Source organism: Apis cerana, linkage group LG1 (genome assembly GCF_029169275.1).
Source record: "Apis cerana isolate GH-2021 linkage group LG1, AcerK_1.0, whole genome shotgun sequence".
Classification (NCBI taxonomy): Eukaryota; Metazoa; Arthropoda; class Insecta; order Hymenoptera; family Apidae; genus Apis; species Apis cerana.
Genome location: NC_083852.1, coordinates 818,633 through 838,319, shown reverse-complemented (window position 1 = coordinate 838,319; position 19,687 = coordinate 818,633). Strand labels below are relative to the sequence as shown.

The window sequence follows — 19,687 nt, the reverse complement described above, 5'->3', positions numbered from 1 at the left end:
TTTGTTCCGGCAATTTTTATTCGTAGCAAGTGCATACGTTACATATATTTTTTACATTCTATTGCTTTCATCGTATACTTTGCTTTAACAAAACAAAATAATTTTAAAATAACTAAGAAACCAAGAGAAAGAATGAAAGAACCTGTTCTTCTGTCACTGCACGGAAATTATGGCTCGAATCTTCAAGGAATGTCATTGTAATACAGTGCGTATGCGAATCCTGAGGCGAATTCCTATCATTGATGATTGAAAGAAAAATGCATGCACGCATCTTTCTTGATTGCGATCAAGGCCTTTAGAAGTCCTCGTCAATCGTTTCTTGGAAATATAAATATCGTTTTAAAACGGTTTCTTTGTCTCTTCTTCTTTTCTTCAAAAATTAAACAAAATTGATCCGATATCGTTCATGTAATTATTATACGATACAGTAAGAAATACAATTGTTATTAAATAGCTTATTTATTTTATTCCTACAATGCGTTTAAAAAATTGAATATAAAATTATTTATAAAAATAACCCAAGTTACATAGTACATTCTCAACATTTAATTTCGCTTTGATAAGTACTTGCGCATTAGTACCATTGATTCATGGATTCAACTTTGCACGTCATAATTATTATCGCATTAACGATGGTCACACCTTCTCGTGTTAGAAATTCAAATGGTTTGACACATATGTTTTTTTTAAGTGCACTTTATATAGCACGTTCAATAAATACTAGTTTCGACTCATTTGAATAAAGTGACTTACGATTACCGCAGGATATATTCTTGACATCGTTTTGATGAACATCATGCGGTATTCTTGTTTCAAAGTATTTTTCGAGATAAATATTTCTGAAACAAATTATTAAAAAATGATATTTATTAGTCTAATCTAATCAACTTTTATTACAATCGTCGTGATATAATCGTAAAATTTTCACAATTTATACCTTTATATAAATTATTCTTCGCCTAACCTCAAAGTTTCGAATCGCAAAAAATAGGAAAATGTTTTTGGAGAACGGATTTTTTCGGCGGATTTCAAGGATTCCAAGCATCCCATCTCTACAAATTACACACATTCAATTTGTCTGAAATTTTTTCTCGCGTAGACCACTCGTGTAATCGTTCGAAACATAAACGACATATTTTCTTAAACGATAGTGCTAGACATTCATAGTCCTTTAAACCCGGGGATATAGTTGCGTATACGTGTGTAGTCGTTACGCGCGGTTATGCGCGCGTATACGCGGCGCGTTTAAATTCAAACCGTTCAATGGTCAATAAAAGTTTATTCCTACACGCGTGGCAATGAAAATTTATCGCATGGCTGTGATATCATGCGAAACGAAACGCAGGTGCGCCGGATCGTTGCCGCGAATTCACTTGTGGTTTCTACAAAAACATAGAAATGCGCGCCCCCTTTCACGCCGGCTCACCGCCATTAAACCGTGTTCCTCGGCCTTCCTTTTTTGTACCTTAAAAACGATGTTTTCGATGTTATTATGTAACTATTTAATTTCAACTCATTCCGTCCTATTGTTAACGCGTCTGCTTATATATTTTATACCTTTGGCAAAACGATGAAAGGAGAGAAGGCGTTTAAAAAGTTCGCGGAACTTTAACTATCGTTCGTTATTCTTATAGTTTATACTCGTAATCTTTATTTTAGAATTAAAGTTTTACTGTTATTATTTATCGTTGCATAAAATTTAAAGATAGGAGAATATTTAAAACGTTAAATCCTCTAAAGCGGCTTGTCTATGTAAGAGATGTAATTTCCATTTGACAAAGAGCGTGATTACGAATCATGTAATTTCGCAAAGCGAAGTTTCCTCGAAAAGCCATGAACGGAAATTACGCTTTGCGAGTACTGTTATCGTGTCCTGAGAAAAAAAAATGACCACTGATAAGAACACACGTGTTCGAAAGACGAAACGATCGCTCCCTCGAGTCGTATTAACTCCACGCAATCGAGGAATGTCGCCTCCGTACGAGTGCAGAAGCACCTAAAATTGCGAATATATATAAATATATATATATATATATATATTTCAAAACTTGTGAAAAGTAAGTGTTCCTGAATCACGAATTTTTTTATCGTCGCGATAAAATATGCGAACAAGCGTGTCGTAAGTTGACGTAAAATTGACTAGAAATCGTGAAAAGAAAATTATTCCAATGTAAGAAGATTTTACATTTGAAATTGAGAAAAATCAATAAATTGTAATTGTGTTCAAACAATGGAAAATTGAAAGTGTGAAAAATTATTTTGATCGATTAAATCGAGAATTAATCTTTGTGTATCGTCGTTTTTTTTTTTTTGTTCACCAAGGACACGTTCCAATGTTCTACGATCAATTCTTTGTAATTTAATCGTCAATAGAACTAAAAGATTAATGACTTTCGATAATGTTCAATTGATTGCAGAAACTAAATTAAACGATTTTCTAATAATAAATGTACAATGATGCAATAGATACATAATCTTGAAATTTTTTACTCTCTACTTGAAACTGAAAGATAAAAGCAATAGAGATGTATATCGAGATGTGTACATACCATACATCATTGAAATCATATTAACCATCTGACTAGTAAATATATAATTATCGATAGTAAACAATCAAAATTCAATAATTCATTTTTATAGTCTTAATGATTATTATCGGTGATTACGCTTATTTTTGCTCGATAATAGCCACGTGTCGATAACTAATATCGAGTGCATGCGTACTCGTTCATTTTACTTAGGCTTATTTTTAAAAAGTCTTAGAAATGATCAGAAATGCATTAAACCTAAAAAAAAAAAAAATTAAAATTATTCAAACGTAATTGTGATCATTCAAAGAATGATCATAACACGAGTGTTATACATGTATAGAATATTAAGTGAATATTGAATCATTCGCAACTTTTAAGTAGGTACATTTATTGTAAACCACGATTAAGATATCATGTCGACCCAATATGCAAATCCAGCCACTGCTCCACAAATCTTATATCCGCACTGTTATCGTTCTTGTTAAACACGTGACAATTCCATGCCTATAATAAATTAAATCCGCTAAAGCTGCTGGTATCGAACGATTATCGAAAAATTGATCACATTTCGATCGAATAAGTATTTTCTACAAGTTGACACGTAATTATATTACGCAGAATTTTAATTCTAAAAATATTTTGACTTTTAATTATAATTTGATCGATTAAATCGTTTACTACATTTAAATATATCGATACACTTTTACAATTAGGTTATTTTTCAATTAAATAATATAAGCAAAAACGAGACTACAAAATATAGAGGTTAAATTTACCATATCGTTTAAAGTTATGCATTCGAAAGATAAATATAATCTCGTTAAGTTAATAATTAACGAGAAAAATTGAAAAATTATACGATTGTACAAAAATGTTTGGCATAACAACGTGCAACGCGATTATTTTTATTTCGTACAACTCACTTGTTTCTATCGCAGTTAGAAATACGACCACTTCCTTCCTATCGTGTAAAGACATTCCTGCCAACGTGCTAACAAAAATTTCACTCGATTAATTTTCATTCGATGATACGTGTCACATTTTATTCTCAACCAATCACAATTCTCTTCCAAAATGTGTTACACAAACTTTTCGAGAGCAAAAATCAATCAATTCTCGAATAGTATCTTTGACTAATCTGAAAGGATCGAGCACTTTTTTAACCTGGAAACCTATTTTACATGCTAATCCATTCCGCTCTTCTGTTTCTCGAATGGCGTTATACACTGCCGAAACACCGATTCGACGTAGGTACTTAACAGGTATAATAAATGTAAGGTCGCATAATTTGCATAACGACCTCACCTAAAGTCACGGTCGTCGTGTAGCAAATCTTATAAATATCACGTGGAAAAGGTCAGACATCGAGGAGAGCGGTGAATAATCGTGTCGCATTGGCCGACAATGGCTGCGGACAATGGGTGTAAAGGTAGAAAGTTAAGGCGTATTCGTCGGTCTGCAATCTGCTCCCCGAATCATTACGCTCGGATAAACCGCTTACATCATAATCAGCCACTCATTATACCTTTCCTATATTACTCATTTCGCTTCTCGGGGCATTCGCTTCGTTGCATATTCACGAGCGATCTTTTACGACCGGCAACCGGTGCATTTTGTTTCCTCTTTCGTTTCGAGGTATTCTAGAACGAATATGTTATCGCGTATGTGTGCATGTCTGAATTTCGTTGCATTCTAGAAACTCTACATTGATTTTCCATTACGGTCTAACTTCTACAATTGATATTCCTCGAAAACCTATTTTTGACTATTTACATAGAAAAATTATTTGTATATTTTAATATATTGTTACTGGATTTCACACTGTTATTTACTTTACATTTATTCTATTAAAATACGTATGAGAAGGAAAATAGATTTTAAGTTGTTTGGCTACTATAGAAGGAAATACTGATAATTGAAAACTACAAGTAATTTTCGTAATAAATTTTCATTAAGGAATTTACATTCCGTTTCGTATCGATCAAGAAGTTTCCTGTAAACCGATTGGGAAAGTATAAGGACAAATGGGTTTTTCAGGAATCCGTGCTGCAAATATAGTTTGCATGAAAATGTATCGTTTGTAGCGTTGAAAACGGAAAGATTCGTAAGAACGAAAAATGAGTTCCGATCAGTGGCAGAAGCTTGACTCGATGAGAACGTTGGCGTGCTCGCCGTTGAATCGCAATTACGGCCAAATGCAAATTATCACGCGAGCTCTGATGCTCGCTACGAACTGGTTCAACGTGTCATTATTGTTTATTAGCGGGAACGCTTGCCGTTTTTCTTTCTTTCTCTCTCGTGCTCAACGTGTCATATTAAGAATAACCGCGAGGCCATATACGTACGTTGAACAATAATCCCACGCTCTTGCCTAGTAAGGTTTCCTTTTCCTCCGGACGATAACGAGAGAAAATCGTTCTCTATTTTTGACGTGGAAGTTCGTTTGCTACGCGCTCGTGAAATTCGAATATTGAAAACGTAGGCTATCCAGAGTGAGTGTGCAAGATTTTTAGAGAAATGTTATTCGAAATTATTAAAAATTTCTCTCCGTTTGATCAGACAGTTTAATTTACGTGCTGGAGAACGATGAATGAATTTCCACCGATTTTTCATCGTAGCTCAGCTCCTTTCTACTACGAATGGCGCTCGTGCAATCGGAGCAAAAGAAACGCGAGACCGAGAGTCAACAACAGCTTGTAATCGCGCGAATTAACGCGCGTGAGTGCCGGTTGAACGCGACACGCGAGTGTCTATTCTTAAGAACTCCCATTGATATGCAAACTCAGCCACGGGTTGGCGCGCGCTAGATAAGCGTTATCAGCACGGCCTACCTACACACGCGTAGGCTCCGTGTACGTGGCGTTTCGAACAACTTCGTAAAGTTGTACTCCGATTACGTTAATTAAGTATCGTAATTTACGATTGCTGTCTGATTGAAAACGATCGTGCTAGCTATCTACACGGATGCGTTTCGAATAAATTCACGTTTCGAACATCTTTGCTCCAATTTATATTCATCGTAATACAATTCCATCATCGAAGTAAAATTTCAACGTTGCATTGAATAAAAAATTTTTAATTTTTAATTTTAAAATTTAAAAATTTAAAAATTCGCTAAACGTATGAAATTTATCCTGGAATGTAATAATACGTCAGTTATGAAACGAGGAACGGAAATAGGAAACATAATCCGTGATTAGTAATTACTTTAACGGCACTTTCTCGTCCGGCTGTCCTCACCGTTCCGCTCTAAACATCCGAGAAAAGAGTTTCTTCACCAGAAGAAGCTGCTAGAAATTGAGGAGACTTTCGTGGATGAAAGAAAAAGAAAAAAATCAAACGAAGAAGGTTCCAAGTTCCAGGTGTTCCGGCTCATAAAGTTGCTGAAGAGGATTCTTTTCATTTCTTTTCTCCTCGAATGGCAAAAGAATTTTAAAAATGAATACCGGTAGTGAAGAAAACTTTTATGAATGTAAAAATCTTTGCACGAATGCTAAAGGAAAAAGATATTTTTAAACGACGATGAATAAATTCAAGGAAACATAGATAAAAAAAAAGGCAAAAAGTGAAGAATATGAATACCTTGCAAGGTGTTATTTATCGATCGAACGTCTAAAGATCGATCTGAAATACATGAAATCTAATATCCATAACCTGTGCTAGGAATAGCACAGACATGTTGCGATAGCATCTATTAACAACTCGAATCATCAAGAAAATAAATCTTCCGGTTTCGATTCATTTTTCTTATTTCTCCTTTCTTTTTTTTTTTTAATAAAACATTTCTCTGGAACTGTGAGCAGAAGTAATTAAGAAATTAGTTTTTCTCGAGTCGATTGCGCAAATGAGGAATGAAATTCATTTTTCTGTCGCGTGGAATACTTTATTACTTATTCGATTAGAAAATGATAGCATCGAACGATTATTAGAGTTGGAATAACACCGGATGTTTTTAAGATAGCGCGACTCGAACATGTGGAATAAATAATGGGCTGAAAACAACTCGTTCGACAATGGCGTTTTTTTTAAACCTGCTATCGATGCTCGATTGCATTCAATGACGTTTTAAATACCAATCTCTCTCTTGTCGCTATTAAATCGTATTAAAAATTGATCAGAACTGAAATAACTTACGTCTTTACTTACATCCGGAAAGAGTTTACTTCGAATCTTAACAAGAACGTTGAACGTACATTTCGTAATTCGATTTAATTTTGGACTAACGTAATCGCGATTATATATTCAGATGAATAAATCTAACTTTCTACCTCTAATTCCCCCCCACCTTTTTTTTATCGAATGCTCATTTGTAATCGAATTCACCTTATTTACATAACAAGCATATTATCATATCGTTCGAGGTATCCGGTAAAGAACCGGTAGTTTTGAAAATTATTGCAATTTATTTATCACCTTGCAATTATAAAATATAACTTGATTACTCGATTTATAAGGAAACCGCATAGTCGATCAGCTTAAAACATAACATACGCACAAATTGTACTAATCTTTATAGTCATCATATTCATTAGAGAGAGAAAAAAGAAAAAAATAAAATAAAAAGAATCTAAACAACTATAAAATCTATAAGGTGAACGAAAATATAATTACTTTTTTCAAAACGTTATATCCTGGTATAATAATAACTTGCAAGAAGAACGAGAAAAATTATTATACTTTTATATCTTACGATTACATCTCTCTCCGAAACCGGGTCTACACACCAGCTTCTCTAAAGTGATCTTGGCCGGTCTTCTCTCAAAATTACTCTATCACAGCGGCAAAAGCAGAGACTTCGTTCGTTTCGGATCGTCCTTCGTTTCGCCGAACAACGAGCGATCTAATCGGGAGAAAGCTGTGCGAACGAAAGAAAAAGAAAAAGAAAAGAAAAGAAAGCAAAGGAATGGCGAAAAAGGTAATATAATCCGGTGGAATCGGACGCATGACCTTTTCGGTGGCGGCTCTCGGTGGGAGATAAGGACACGGGGAATGCACTGGGCCGATTTGTGTCCCGAGGCCGATGGCGGAAGGGGAGCTGGGTCTTAGCCGGTAGGTGCGGCCCTGACTGTCGGCTCACTCGGCGAGCGAGTGCAGGTGCGCGGCCGCCAGTCTGTCGCCATGGTCCCCTCCATCTCGCCGTGGACCCTTCTTCGGCCCCACTCCCCCTGCCCCCGCAGGAGGACCCAGAGATCGCGGCCCCCTCCGACTCTGCCCCCCGCCGGCTGCTCTCCAGCCGAGGGAAGAAGGGGCCCCCGCGGCACCTTCTCTCTCTCTCTTCCTCTCTATTTCTCTTTCTCTCTGCCCTCTCTCGTTGCTGCGCGCTCGTACAACAGGTAGTAGTAGCGTAGCGCACGGCTGCGAAACGAAACCGCTCACGCCTACCAAAAGAGGAGGTTTTTGCTTTTTCCTTCTTTTTCTTTCTTTCTTTCTTCTTCTTTCTTTCTTTTTCTCTTTTTAAATGAAAATTCGGCTCCGTTGCGGAGAAACAGAGGCAGCTGGCTGGGTTACGAGGAACAACATCTCGGTAGTTGTTGGCAACGTGCTTGGGCACCGAGTTTAGGACGCGGTGTTGGGCTGGTAATGGTTTCAGGTGGATTCGAGGGATTGATGGATTTATGGGGGAAAGTTGGCGCGGTGCCCCGTTTTTCGGAGAGGGAGGAAGGACGATAAGTTTGGCAGAGTGACGGTTTTTGGCTGGCTACGTATACCGTGGAAATGGACGCATGGATTATTGGATTATCGATTGACCGAATGCATATTCGATTTAAATTTAAATTTCGTTATCCCTCTCTATTAAATCTCGAATAATTGTCGAACGGAAAAGTGTGCATCTTCTTATTCTTATTCTTTTAATGTTAAATGATAAAATAATAATAGCGATTCGATCCTTTTTTTTTTCCTCTCTTTAATTTTGAGTTAATCTCGTTTCACGAAGAGCACGTTCATTCATCTTATAAATCTCTGGTCTCTTTAATTACTTTTAAACAACAAAATAACACCCGAGCGTGCCGTTAACGGTATTTTTCTCTCGATACATGGCTCGATCAACTCGATAACGTACACTCATCGTGCGTAGCTAGTCGGATCGGATATTAGAGCAAAGGAATAATTCGTTATGCCATGTCGTTATCAACAGGTAGCGAGGTTATGGTCTGTAGCAAGTAATAACACTTCCAACAGGTGGTAGAGTCTCGGTTAAAACTGCGGCTAAATCGAATAGATTAATGACGTTGTTTCGGTTCGCGTGTGCCGACGACGATGAAGGGTTCATAAATACAGGACCTTGAAGATGCTGGATGGCCATGTGGCGAGATAAACGTGTCTCGTCTCGTCACGACCTGCGAAGCGAGTCGAGGAAAAGAGAATTTCTCCAATTCGAAATTCCTCCTATTTCCATCAAATTTCCATCGAACAATAAGCGAAACGAAAAATCCCAAACATCGTTACAAAAATATGTATGTACGTATGTTATAACATTTTAAACTCCACTTTCACGTTTCGAGTTGAGAAAATTTTAAACCCCGGCATCCTCGATAATAAAAATAATTCCTCCTTCTGGGGCAACTACTTCTCTCGCCTCGAAACGTGAAAACAGGATGTCCTTCGAGAGACGGACAAGCAAAACAAGCAAAAAGCGGACACTGCGATGAAAATCACGGAACGCGAGTTTCGTCTCCCCTCCCCCCTTTTTCCACGGTTTCTGGCACACAGGAAACCGGGCAGGTGTCCGAGTCTGTCGAGTCTTTTTTTTTTCTTTTTTTAATACACTCTCGACCTGCTTAAGCGATCGTTTTCTTTTTCCACTCCTCGGCGAATTTTCCTCCCCGGGTGTCAAACGCTGCTCGGTGAAACGCGGATTGTCTCGAAGACGACACGCGAGGAGGACGTGAATGTCCACTTTTACAGCCGGTTGCTCATTTCGGTCGGTGAAACGGGTCGTCCTTCGAGGAGGTCGGGCGAAAAAAAATGGCGTCGCGGAGATATCATTTAACAAGGAATTTTTCAACAAGCGCTCGTTTATTTCAAATTTTTCAATAGGACAGATTTGGAAACATTTGAAATTTTGCTGAGAACTTACGGAAAACTATGCGGGCATTCATCGCACGGCGAAAAGATCCATCGATCCGTTACCAGTCAAATGTATAATGACATTGTGATGGAGAAATAAACTATTCTCCCGTTATACATTATACCGAGGATAATATTTGAAAAGCTGCAGCTGCATACCGACACTTGGAATTTTTCAGCTACCTGATTCGGTCACGGATCTCGTTGCGTTGACAAGGAACCGTAAGTAAGTTTAGGACGAAATTACCGGTCCTCTCATAAATCATTCACCCGGATAATCTGGTGAATCAGCGTGTAATAAACGCTCGTAATATCGTCTAACTTCTCTAATACGAAATTTCTAATCTTTATTCCTTATCCTTTAGAGGGGGGACGTGGAAAGCAATGTTAATCAAATTCGTTTCGAAATCCATCGCTTCCTCGTTAGAGGAAACTAACGAAATATTCGATTTTATATTATTCGCTTCCCGATAATTTAATATCCTCGAGACAAATGTCAAAACATATGTCTTCCAGCTATGGCTTAGCTCTCGGTTAATAACAAAGCATGTTTGACACATGTTCGGTGCTCGTTCTCACATCTGCCAACATTTTGTTTCCAAAATTTTGGAACGGATGCTAATGTGCGACATTTGGAATTACTTACGTTCACGCTTGGGTTTTCCCCAAAAGATAATAAAAATCTGCACACCAGATTTTTCACAAGGTATGCCTACACGCTCGCCTATAAACGGCCCATATGGCGTTTTGACGGTATCAAAGGATATTGTATTTTCCGGATTGGTGCACAAAAGGGAAAAGTCTCTTCTCGAGAAATTTCTTTCTCCGAAGAAAAGAGGGGGGAGGGTGAAAGGGCCAGGATGGAAGAAAGAAATGCTTACAGAAGTATTTATGCCGGTAATATCTCCCTAAGGGATTTAACTTATGCCGCATATTCAGAGTTCCAACACGAGAGGTATGTCTCGCAGATGCATTAAACCATTTGAGCAAACTATCCTGCCTAATTATCCCTTGCACCATTATTTATTATATTGCCCTCCAAGCCCTCTGTTATCTTACGTTTGCGAGCTCGGTGCCGAATACTCATCACGCGTTACGAAAGGACAAATATTTGTTAACACGATAAACAGCTGGGGAACAGCCACGTTAACAATAATAATCCCCGCTAAAAACAAATCGCCCGGCTGGATAATAAAATTAACAGCCTTGTAATTACATGTGATAAATATATATATATATATCTCACTTGCCCGACACTTTTACCTTTTAACCTTTCGAACGTTATCCTATTCACGATCTTCGCTCTACGGATAAACTCATGTATATAAATTTCTCGAAAAAAAAAAAAATAATCCACAAAATCGCATCGTAATATATATATATATAATTTTCGGTGTTGAGAGAATTCAGATCGATGGATTGTTTGCAATTTCGCCAACTGTTGTTCAATCAGAACGTCACGGCGAATTCTGTCTTTTGTCAGCTGGCCTGACACGAGGGGAGCCCGTATAATCTTTAAACGAGCGATAAGTCTCGGCCTGTGGACGGCGTGTAATCACCAAAACGGTCATCGTTGTCGCTTGTGACGGGGTTTCACCGCACACCGGTGCCAGTTCCCGATTCAGAGTGGCTGTGAGTACCTGCGCCGCGCACCTGTACAAGCCCAGCCTTTATCGCCGTATAACCAGCCTGCCACCTGTGCGGCAGAGATGGTCGCACAGGTGTCTTTTAAAGCATTTCATTAATTACAAATAGGAAAGCCGCGGCCCCGTCGAGGCCCCGGTGCGCCGAGTAAACCAGGCACATAATTCGCGGGACACCTGGCCGAGGTAAACACCGAGGATTTTCTCCAATGCTCCAAGGTAATACCCCGAAACAAGTACCCGTTTCCTGGTAGGCTGGCGATCGAGTGGCGATAATAAAACGATCCGGAAAATCGAGTTTAACGAGGCAACGGAATGTCGAGTTGGAGCAGAGTTATGATTCTTTTCTTTCTTTTTATTCGTTTGTTGTTCAGGGATCGATGGATGGGATGCTGGCCTCGCGACGAAACTCGTGACGGGATCGTTGGTAAGGTTGGTCAGGTTGGAGATTCGTTTCATCGATGCTGTTGTTAGATAGCGTTTCTAGGTGGTGGCAATTTACGTTGTACAATAAAGGGGCACAAATATAACGGTAAACTCGAGAATCTCCAGGTGTTAGACTCTCGCAACACCTGGACGAACACACGAATTTTCTCAGGGACCCCCTGCCTCAGGAAGTTCAAGGTTTCCAGGGCCCCACTGAGCGCAGATGTAGATCAAAAAATGTACCCTTAGATTCGCGTTTCAGGGAAGGACGATGTTGCAAGGAAGAAACATCTGCGATCATTGTCCCTGGTTGGAAACGCGTTTCTCTCGCGTTATGTAACAGAACGCGACTTCAACGACACCTCGATCGAGTCTTACGCTTAATTTGCCACCTGCGATAAATCTAATAATCGTCCTACCTATTTGGAACAGGTTATTGTACGTATCGAACAATGGACAGAAAATCGTCGAATTTTGTCCACATCCACAAATATGATGGGTAAAGTGGAAATCTCGTTGCCTTCCTAATATAAATTCTTCCTTTTGTTAAATTGTCAAATTCAAAAATTTTTTTTTTTTGTTTCGCGTTTTCACGATTGATTTCATTCGTAGACAAGATTTCGACCTGAAAATGGCGGTCTCTCCTCGGAATATTAAACACGGAATTTACATTCGAGGGACAATAGTTACGTTAGTCGAATATTGATAGGTGACGTCGAATATATACGATTCATATATAATTGGGATATGCAAATTTTATTTTACACATTCTCGAATTCTTTGTAACATATCCTCTTTCCATAATGCTGTAAACCTGATCGTTTTACAACCTGATTGTAGCGAAAGAACACGTTTCGATCGTTGCGTCGTATTAAATTAAAAAAAAAAAAAAAAACTTCTTTCTTTCACCAGAACGCAACTGTGGTTCGACGCAGAGAAAGCTGGACACGTCCTGTCTGTCTTTTAGAACCTATATAGAAAATAATTTAGATCGACTTGCACACCCGTTGATAAAATTTTCACTCTTTGAACTTTTCTACAATTACTTTTAAATGGGAGAGAGTAAGGTAAAAAAGAAAATTATCCTTCTATCTAACCAAAGGCAAGATTAATTAACGATTATTCGTACTATTTAAATATCGTGTGAATTTTTCATACATTTTTTCCAAACAGTATATAATGTAATTCCGCTTGTACCTTGTGTTAATTACGTAATAAACATTTTTCTGCGCAAAATGGTGAAAGGAAATGACAAAGCAACTCGTGACGGGTTTACGTCGAGTCAATGCACCGAATGGATATCCTTATCAAATTATCATTATCGCGACAAAAGTCACGATTAAGCTGATTTATACTTTTCAATTTGAAATTCGAAACGATCAACGAGGAATCTATCACTCGATAGATATCAAGAGGTGAAAAAAAGAATTCGATAATAATTGGGGAATAAAATGAGATAAGCAAAGAACGATCGTTTCGAAGAACGAGTTTTAAGTTTCTCTGCAGCACACCTGAGGAGGGGGAGGAGGAGGATCTAACGAACGGTGTCGCCTAAGGCGCGTTCTCCAATCTTAGCAGAAATTCGAGCTCTCCCTCGCGGTCTTCCAACAATAAAACAACGGCGTGGGGGTCCGTGGTCGCGATGGAACAAGGCTGGAACGGAAAACAGGCTCCCACGAATCCCACGACACTCGTTTTGAGCCATGAAGGAAAGGCTGCGGGTGTCCCGATGGCTCTCTCGAGCGAATCGAGCAATGGCTTTAAGTCGCCATCGAGTCGCGACGATCAACGGATTCGGAGGAAAAGTCAATCCGAATTACCATTGAGTACGAATCGTAAAATGACGATAGAAATGTAGAAAATATAAATTATTAATACTTTAATTATTACCATAATTTCTCGAACAATATTTCATAGATATAAATACAAATATATTCCTTTTCTCGCGAAATTGTCATACTTGTACTTCCGTTCCATCTTCTTTAAAAAAAAAAAAGTACTAAGAAAATATATTTCCGTTATAAATAATCATCAAAAACGATTAAAAAAGGAGATTCCAATTTTATTTATTTCTCCAACGTTACATTTTTATCTCGAATTTCTCGGGAAAAACGATTTTTCCACGGCACCTGAAAAAAACGTGAAATCGTGAAAAAAGAAATTGAGGGGAAAACAAGTGAAGCGCGCGCGCACGTGCTTCTACGGCTTCTAGATCGCACGTACACGTTCAATAGGGGCCTGTCTCACACACGCTACGGCCGACTTATGAATGGTATCTGCACACGTTCCCACGTCACTGAATGAGTCTCAGGTCTCTCACGTCCGGCAGGATTATCGTGCCCGGTCGCGTTCTTCGCGTAAACCGTGCGAGTCTCCTTTCACGTTTCCTCTCTGTTCCCGTCCGCTTGCTCTAGTTCTGCTTCGCACGAAGAAAAAAGATATTTCGACCGTGCGAGAAGAGATGATCGTCGAAAGGAGAGAAGTCGAGGAAAAAAAAGAGAGGAAAAAAAAGTCGCGCTGCTCTCCCCGCCGTAGCGAGATTAGCATTACGTAATGCATATCGCGATACATGATTGAGACAGTGCTACTTCGCTTCCGGGAAGCTGGGTAGATGTAACGAGAGTTATGAAACGTGATACGTGTTTATCGGTGGCGTCTTAATATCGCAATTAGTCTGATACTGAGGCGCCTGTTTCATTTTGTATTGATTAGAGTCGAAGAATTTGCCTTATTGGAGACTATTACTACTATGAAACGAATGTTGAATTATCGTGTATATTAAGTCATCGAAACCGGGAATAAACACGATTGTTGATTTTTCGATTAATTAATTTGCTGTTATTTTGATTTGAATCTAATGTAATGTACTTAGATATATTCATAATCTGAGAAAGTTTAAGTTTCTGAAACTTGGAGAATCGTGGGAATTACCGAATGAATATGTTCGTTTATAAGAAAAGAAAAATGAATTTCAAATATTATTTCTGTAATTAATCTATTATTGTGTGCACTAATGTTTGTTCGTATTCATGCTGATTAAGGTTAAAGTTCAAAAATACAAAGATATTAGAATGTAGCACGATAGAACGATGTAAAGTGTAGAGAAAATATGATTTAAAAGAGAAAATATTTTATGGAATTGTTTGCGACTTTAACGTATGTATCGTATTACTCCTTAATTTATTACCATTTAGATTTCAAACTATGTGAATTTTCACATTAAGAATAAATTATGCAATTATTCGTAATTGATAGATACGTAATAAAACGTGAGATACTTATTTTGTATTTCGCAAATTAAACTGTTAAAAATGGAAATATAACTATATGCTATTACAATAGACATAAACTGTCATTTCCTTTGACTTACTTTACTACACAATTATTCGCATCAACAGTAAATCTTACTTACAATTTCAAATTTCATATTCGCATATAAACAGATAATTGTCAGTCGTACAATTGGAAATAAATTGATAAAACGAATACAACTTGTAATATTGTAACTTGTATAGAAGTATAAGTATCGCATGACAAACTCACATTAATAGAAATTTATTTTGCAGTGGTGCACAATGAATAATTGTTTTTCATACAATCATAATGCTATATTCTGAAAAAGTACCACGCGATAAATCGTTGTTTATGGAACAATATTTTTCCCTGAAATATTCTTTACACACGAATATTCAATTTTTCATACGAGAAAAGCGGTTTCTCTTTCTTATCACCAATAACAATTGACAAGCATATACAACAAGTAAAAGCACGCGCAAAATATTCCATTTAATACCATCACTGCTTCGAACAACGAAAACGCATTTGAACGACAGCTTTTTGCACAATGGAGGCGCCTTATCCACAACCGAGAGAGAGAGAGAGAGAGAGAGAAAGGCTAATCCCGTAGCTACGGTGGATGACCACGCGTCGATGCAAACATTATCGATTATACCGTAAGCCAGGGAGAAATGTTGCGGAAAGAAAATACGGATTCCTGTCACGTTCTCCCGTCCGGCGAAAAAAGAAGTTCGCGTTGGGCCTGTTGAGCCGCAGCCGGGCGGTTCCGCAGGGCCGTAACACAAAACAGGTGCTTCCAAGAAAAACAGGTGTCCGCTCGTAGCCTTCGCTAGTCCGGGCCCCGACACGGCGCGGCTTAGATTGCGGCACTGACAGACGTGCCGACCGTCGGACGAACGACGGACACCTGCACGCCTCCGATTGTACGTAAGATCGGTCCTTCGGAGTCTCCTTTTCCATTCTCTCTGTCACGCTTACAGCTGTGCGTTTCGTTCCACGATCTCTCTCGTATCGTGTCCCTTTCTCAGGGTCTGATCGGTTCTCTTCCGTGGCTAGAGGGCCACGAAAGAGAAAGAGAAAGAGAGAGAGAGAACGGGGCATAGAAATCGTTAGGAAAATCTAAGCGAAGACGGTGGAAGAAGAGGGACAGAATCGGGGAACTCTCGAGGAGTCAACAAGATTCGAACGAAGAGGAGGAGAGAAGACGCGTGATTACCACGCGTGGGAGAGAGATGCTCGCTTTGGCGCAGCGAGCAACGTGGACGAAGAAAGAGATTCTGGGAGTAAGACGAGGAGGAGAATACGGGTCTCGCGTTGGACGGAGACGGCTTACATCAGCGCGGTAAAGACGGAGAAAGGCGCTTCGTGGGACGAAACAGAGAAAGAGCAGAAGGACGAGACGGTGGGAGAGAGAGAGAGACGAGGACCGAACGGCCGGCTCGGACGAAGCGGCCAGCTGAAGAAGGACGAAGAGATTGGGTTATGTCGGAGGCGCCGTGATTCAACCGAACGCGCAGGTGTGCCGCAGACTGGCCGGCGCCTCTCTGGAATGCGCGACCCCTCTCCGCGGCTCCCCTCGCCCGGCCGCTCGCCTCGTCGCCCCTCCACCCCACTGCCCCCCACCACTACCGACCCTCGCGGCTTTCCCTCCTTCTCTACCCTCCGCGCGCCGACCGACAACACACCGCTTCACCACTACCAATCGCGACACACGATCGAGACCGCGAATTGCTAGCGATGGAACCGATTCTTTCGCGACTTCTCCTGCGCATTCACGTGGACCAGAGCAGCTTTTTCCTTTCGATCTTTTTTTTATCGCGTTCAATCCGATGGATGGTTAGATGTTTTGTACCCTTGCGAGAATGATCCTTCGGAAAGAGGGAGAGGAAGAGAGAGAGAGAGAAAGAGTTAGATCTATAGTTTAGCAAAGATGTTGAAGATATTGCAGTATTTACCGATTATAGTTTGCATAATTTATTCGTCGATTGTGTGCTAGAGTTCTGAGCGTGTTCAAGTTTAAGAATAATAATGTTTTTTCTATCGATGGGTAATTAGAGTGACGTGTAAATTTTTTATTGCTCGAATTCGCAAGTAATAATAGCAAGATGAGAGATTCTCTTGGTGAGTCATAGTTTTGACTCATAGTTCTAAGATGTACTCCTACTCCTCCAAAACTATAAACGCTTAGTCAATCTTTACATAACTGCCAAATACAATTGCTAAGTACTAAAAATGAAAATTTCTATCGTTAAAAAATTAAATCGTGCATGTACAAAAATAACTTTCGTATCATCTTAATAAGTGTTTGTCTTAAAATTCTTCGTAACGAAGTATCGTATTAAATTATTTGTTAAAACTAATATATTAAACTCTTATCCCTTGAAATTCTATTTCCTATAAAAAAATTTAACTTGAGAATTTTTGCAATTGTTCTGTCTTTGCCGAAATGTGAAAGTTTCAAAATGAAAACAGCAGAGACACGTTGATTGAAAATACTTAAAATATCATCCCTCAAATATATCCAACATGAACGAAACATTTCCAGAAAGATTCTTTCCATCCACCTATTTCTCTCTAATCGAACGAATTAGCTGATCGAACGAAAATTGGACGAGTTTTCAGCTCGGTCCCATCGCTAGTGGTGCGGGTCCACACAAGAGTAAAAGACACGTTCGTGTTGCATGCACGGCTGTGTGGCTTCGACGACGACTACGTCACGTCCTCTCATGGCAATCAGTGCAGCTGGCCACCAACGCGTTCCCACGGGGCCAAACCGACCAGGCCGGCCAGCTTCGGTCGCCTTTGCGAACGCGCCTTTTACCTCTTTCTCTTTCTCCTTTTCGCCCGCTTCTCCATCTCTCTCCCGCTCGCGCCGCGTATCGCGCTCTCCCTCTCCTCTCCCTTTCGCCCCCCCTTCCTCCCTTTCCGCGCCTGTTCCTTTTCACCTCCACGCTTCATACCTTTCCACGTTGTTTCGTGAAGATTACTCACGCTGGTGCAACAACGTTTTTACGCGGCGCACTTGCCGTGTAATTCCAACGGTTCTACCGGATAGAACGAGACCCCTTCCACGCGATTTGATGGCTTTTTGCGTGACACGGAGATTCGTTTTCGAAACACGCTGCCCGTTGATGATTTATGAAAGGATCGTTAGGATTTTATTGCTACTTACGGGACGATGCCTGCAAGAGCATGAGCGCGAGAAACGCGGCTTAATGTACTGCCGCGCGTAATTCTCCCGCTCCTCCTCTGGAGTGGATACTATCCGCTGGGATAGTCGTTAATTAAATATCTATCGTAAACGATAACCACCTATTAAGAATCCGCTAAAAGGATGATTCTTCGCATCGGGAAGATACCTGGTTGACTTCTGCAATTTTCTAACAAAGACACGACACGACGATTGTCAGATAATCGGATTTTAATTTTTAAAATTAAATCATTCTATTGTTACTATTATTACTATTATTATTACCGTGTAAATACTGCGCCGTACGATTAGATAAAGATCGATAGTCATTCTTCTGTTCGATCCGGAATAAACAGATATATCGTCCTTTTATATTTTCCACGCGTCTGTCTGTGAGTTGTTTCGAAATTTGTGGATGAGATCGTTGTTGTTGTTTTTTTTTTTATCGAACAAAATGGACAAAAATACGCAATATTTCAACGCAAAGACGAACAAGTTTCCATGTGTCCAGTCTCATATCGAATCGGTAAATATGCTTCTTAATCAGAATTGGCCTTTTGCACGTGTCACAGTTCACACGAGCGGATATTTCAATTCAGAAGGGTATACCGTTGAAAATATTGTTTTTCCAACGTTTCTTCACGCGTTGCAGCTTACCGTTCAAAGAGCCGCATGGCTCGTTTCAATGGAACGCGTACGTGCATTTTAAATTTAACTCGGTAAAGTCTTTAGCGGGCACGCGTATCATTAAAATGTTCCGCATGCGCTAATCACCAGACACACGAACGATTGACGTTTCATTAAAAATATCCGCACGCACGACTCCTCTTTGCTTCGTTGCAACTTTATTCCAGTTGACGATCGAGTAGAAATGCACTTACATCCAATGTGTATTTATCATAACAATTACAAAATTTTTGCGGAAAAAAGAAAAATTAATCGTGGACTGACGCGAGTTTATTTTAAAACGTATATTTAAACTTAGAAAATTACATCACAATTAAGAATTACGATACGAAATGTTTTGAAGATATTTTTATCATCCTTTTTTTTTCTTTTTCTTTTTTTTTTTATCATCGAACGCACGATTAGATATATTTCAAAATCCTCTTGCACAATTGTACGAGATTCTAGTCAAATTTTAAAAGTCGCAACGTTACGAACTACGATAACTGATAAATCCTTTTGCGTGACATTAACTGGTTGTAAAATGAATGATGCTTCACGAATAAATCTCACAAATTAGAAGCCATCGGATTATCCTATTTGCTCGCTTCCTTTTAAAGAAAAGTCTACAATTTAGAACTCGGTATCTTAACTCACCCGGGTAATAAATAATCCTGTAAAACCTGAAGCGTGGACACGAATACACCCAAGTATATTGGAATTAATAATAAAAAAAAAAAAAAGAAAGAAAAGAAAACAGACAACACAATTATCTAAGAAAGAAACAAGATTATTCAACAATCGAATCGAAGAGGGAAAAAAGTGAAGATAAAAGATGTAAGGAATAACAAACGCGTTATCTAAAA

General features: G+C 39.2%; 1 long non-coding RNA gene across 5 annotated transcripts; it reads right to left on the bottom strand.

Moving 5' to 3' along the window:
* Positions 1-444: 444 nt before the first annotated feature.
* LOC133667080 (uncharacterized) lies at positions 445-18,580 on the bottom strand. 5 transcript variants are annotated; one of them, XR_009832224.1, is made up of 8 exons: positions 18,441-18,580; positions 18,138-18,345; positions 3,455-13,797; positions 2,917-3,035; positions 2,550-2,786; positions 1,558-1,996; positions 938-1,465; positions 445-839 (listed from the first exon to the last, which is right to left on the bottom strand). It is a non-coding gene; the product is annotated as an uncharacterized LOC133667080 (long non-coding RNA). The 5 variants fall into 5 exon arrangements; XR_009832219.1 differs by having other exon boundaries at positions 938-1,996; positions 2,864-3,035; positions 3,308-13,797; XR_009832218.1 differs by having other exon boundaries at positions 938-1,996; positions 3,308-13,797.
* Positions 18,581-19,687: the final 1,107 nt, after the last annotated feature.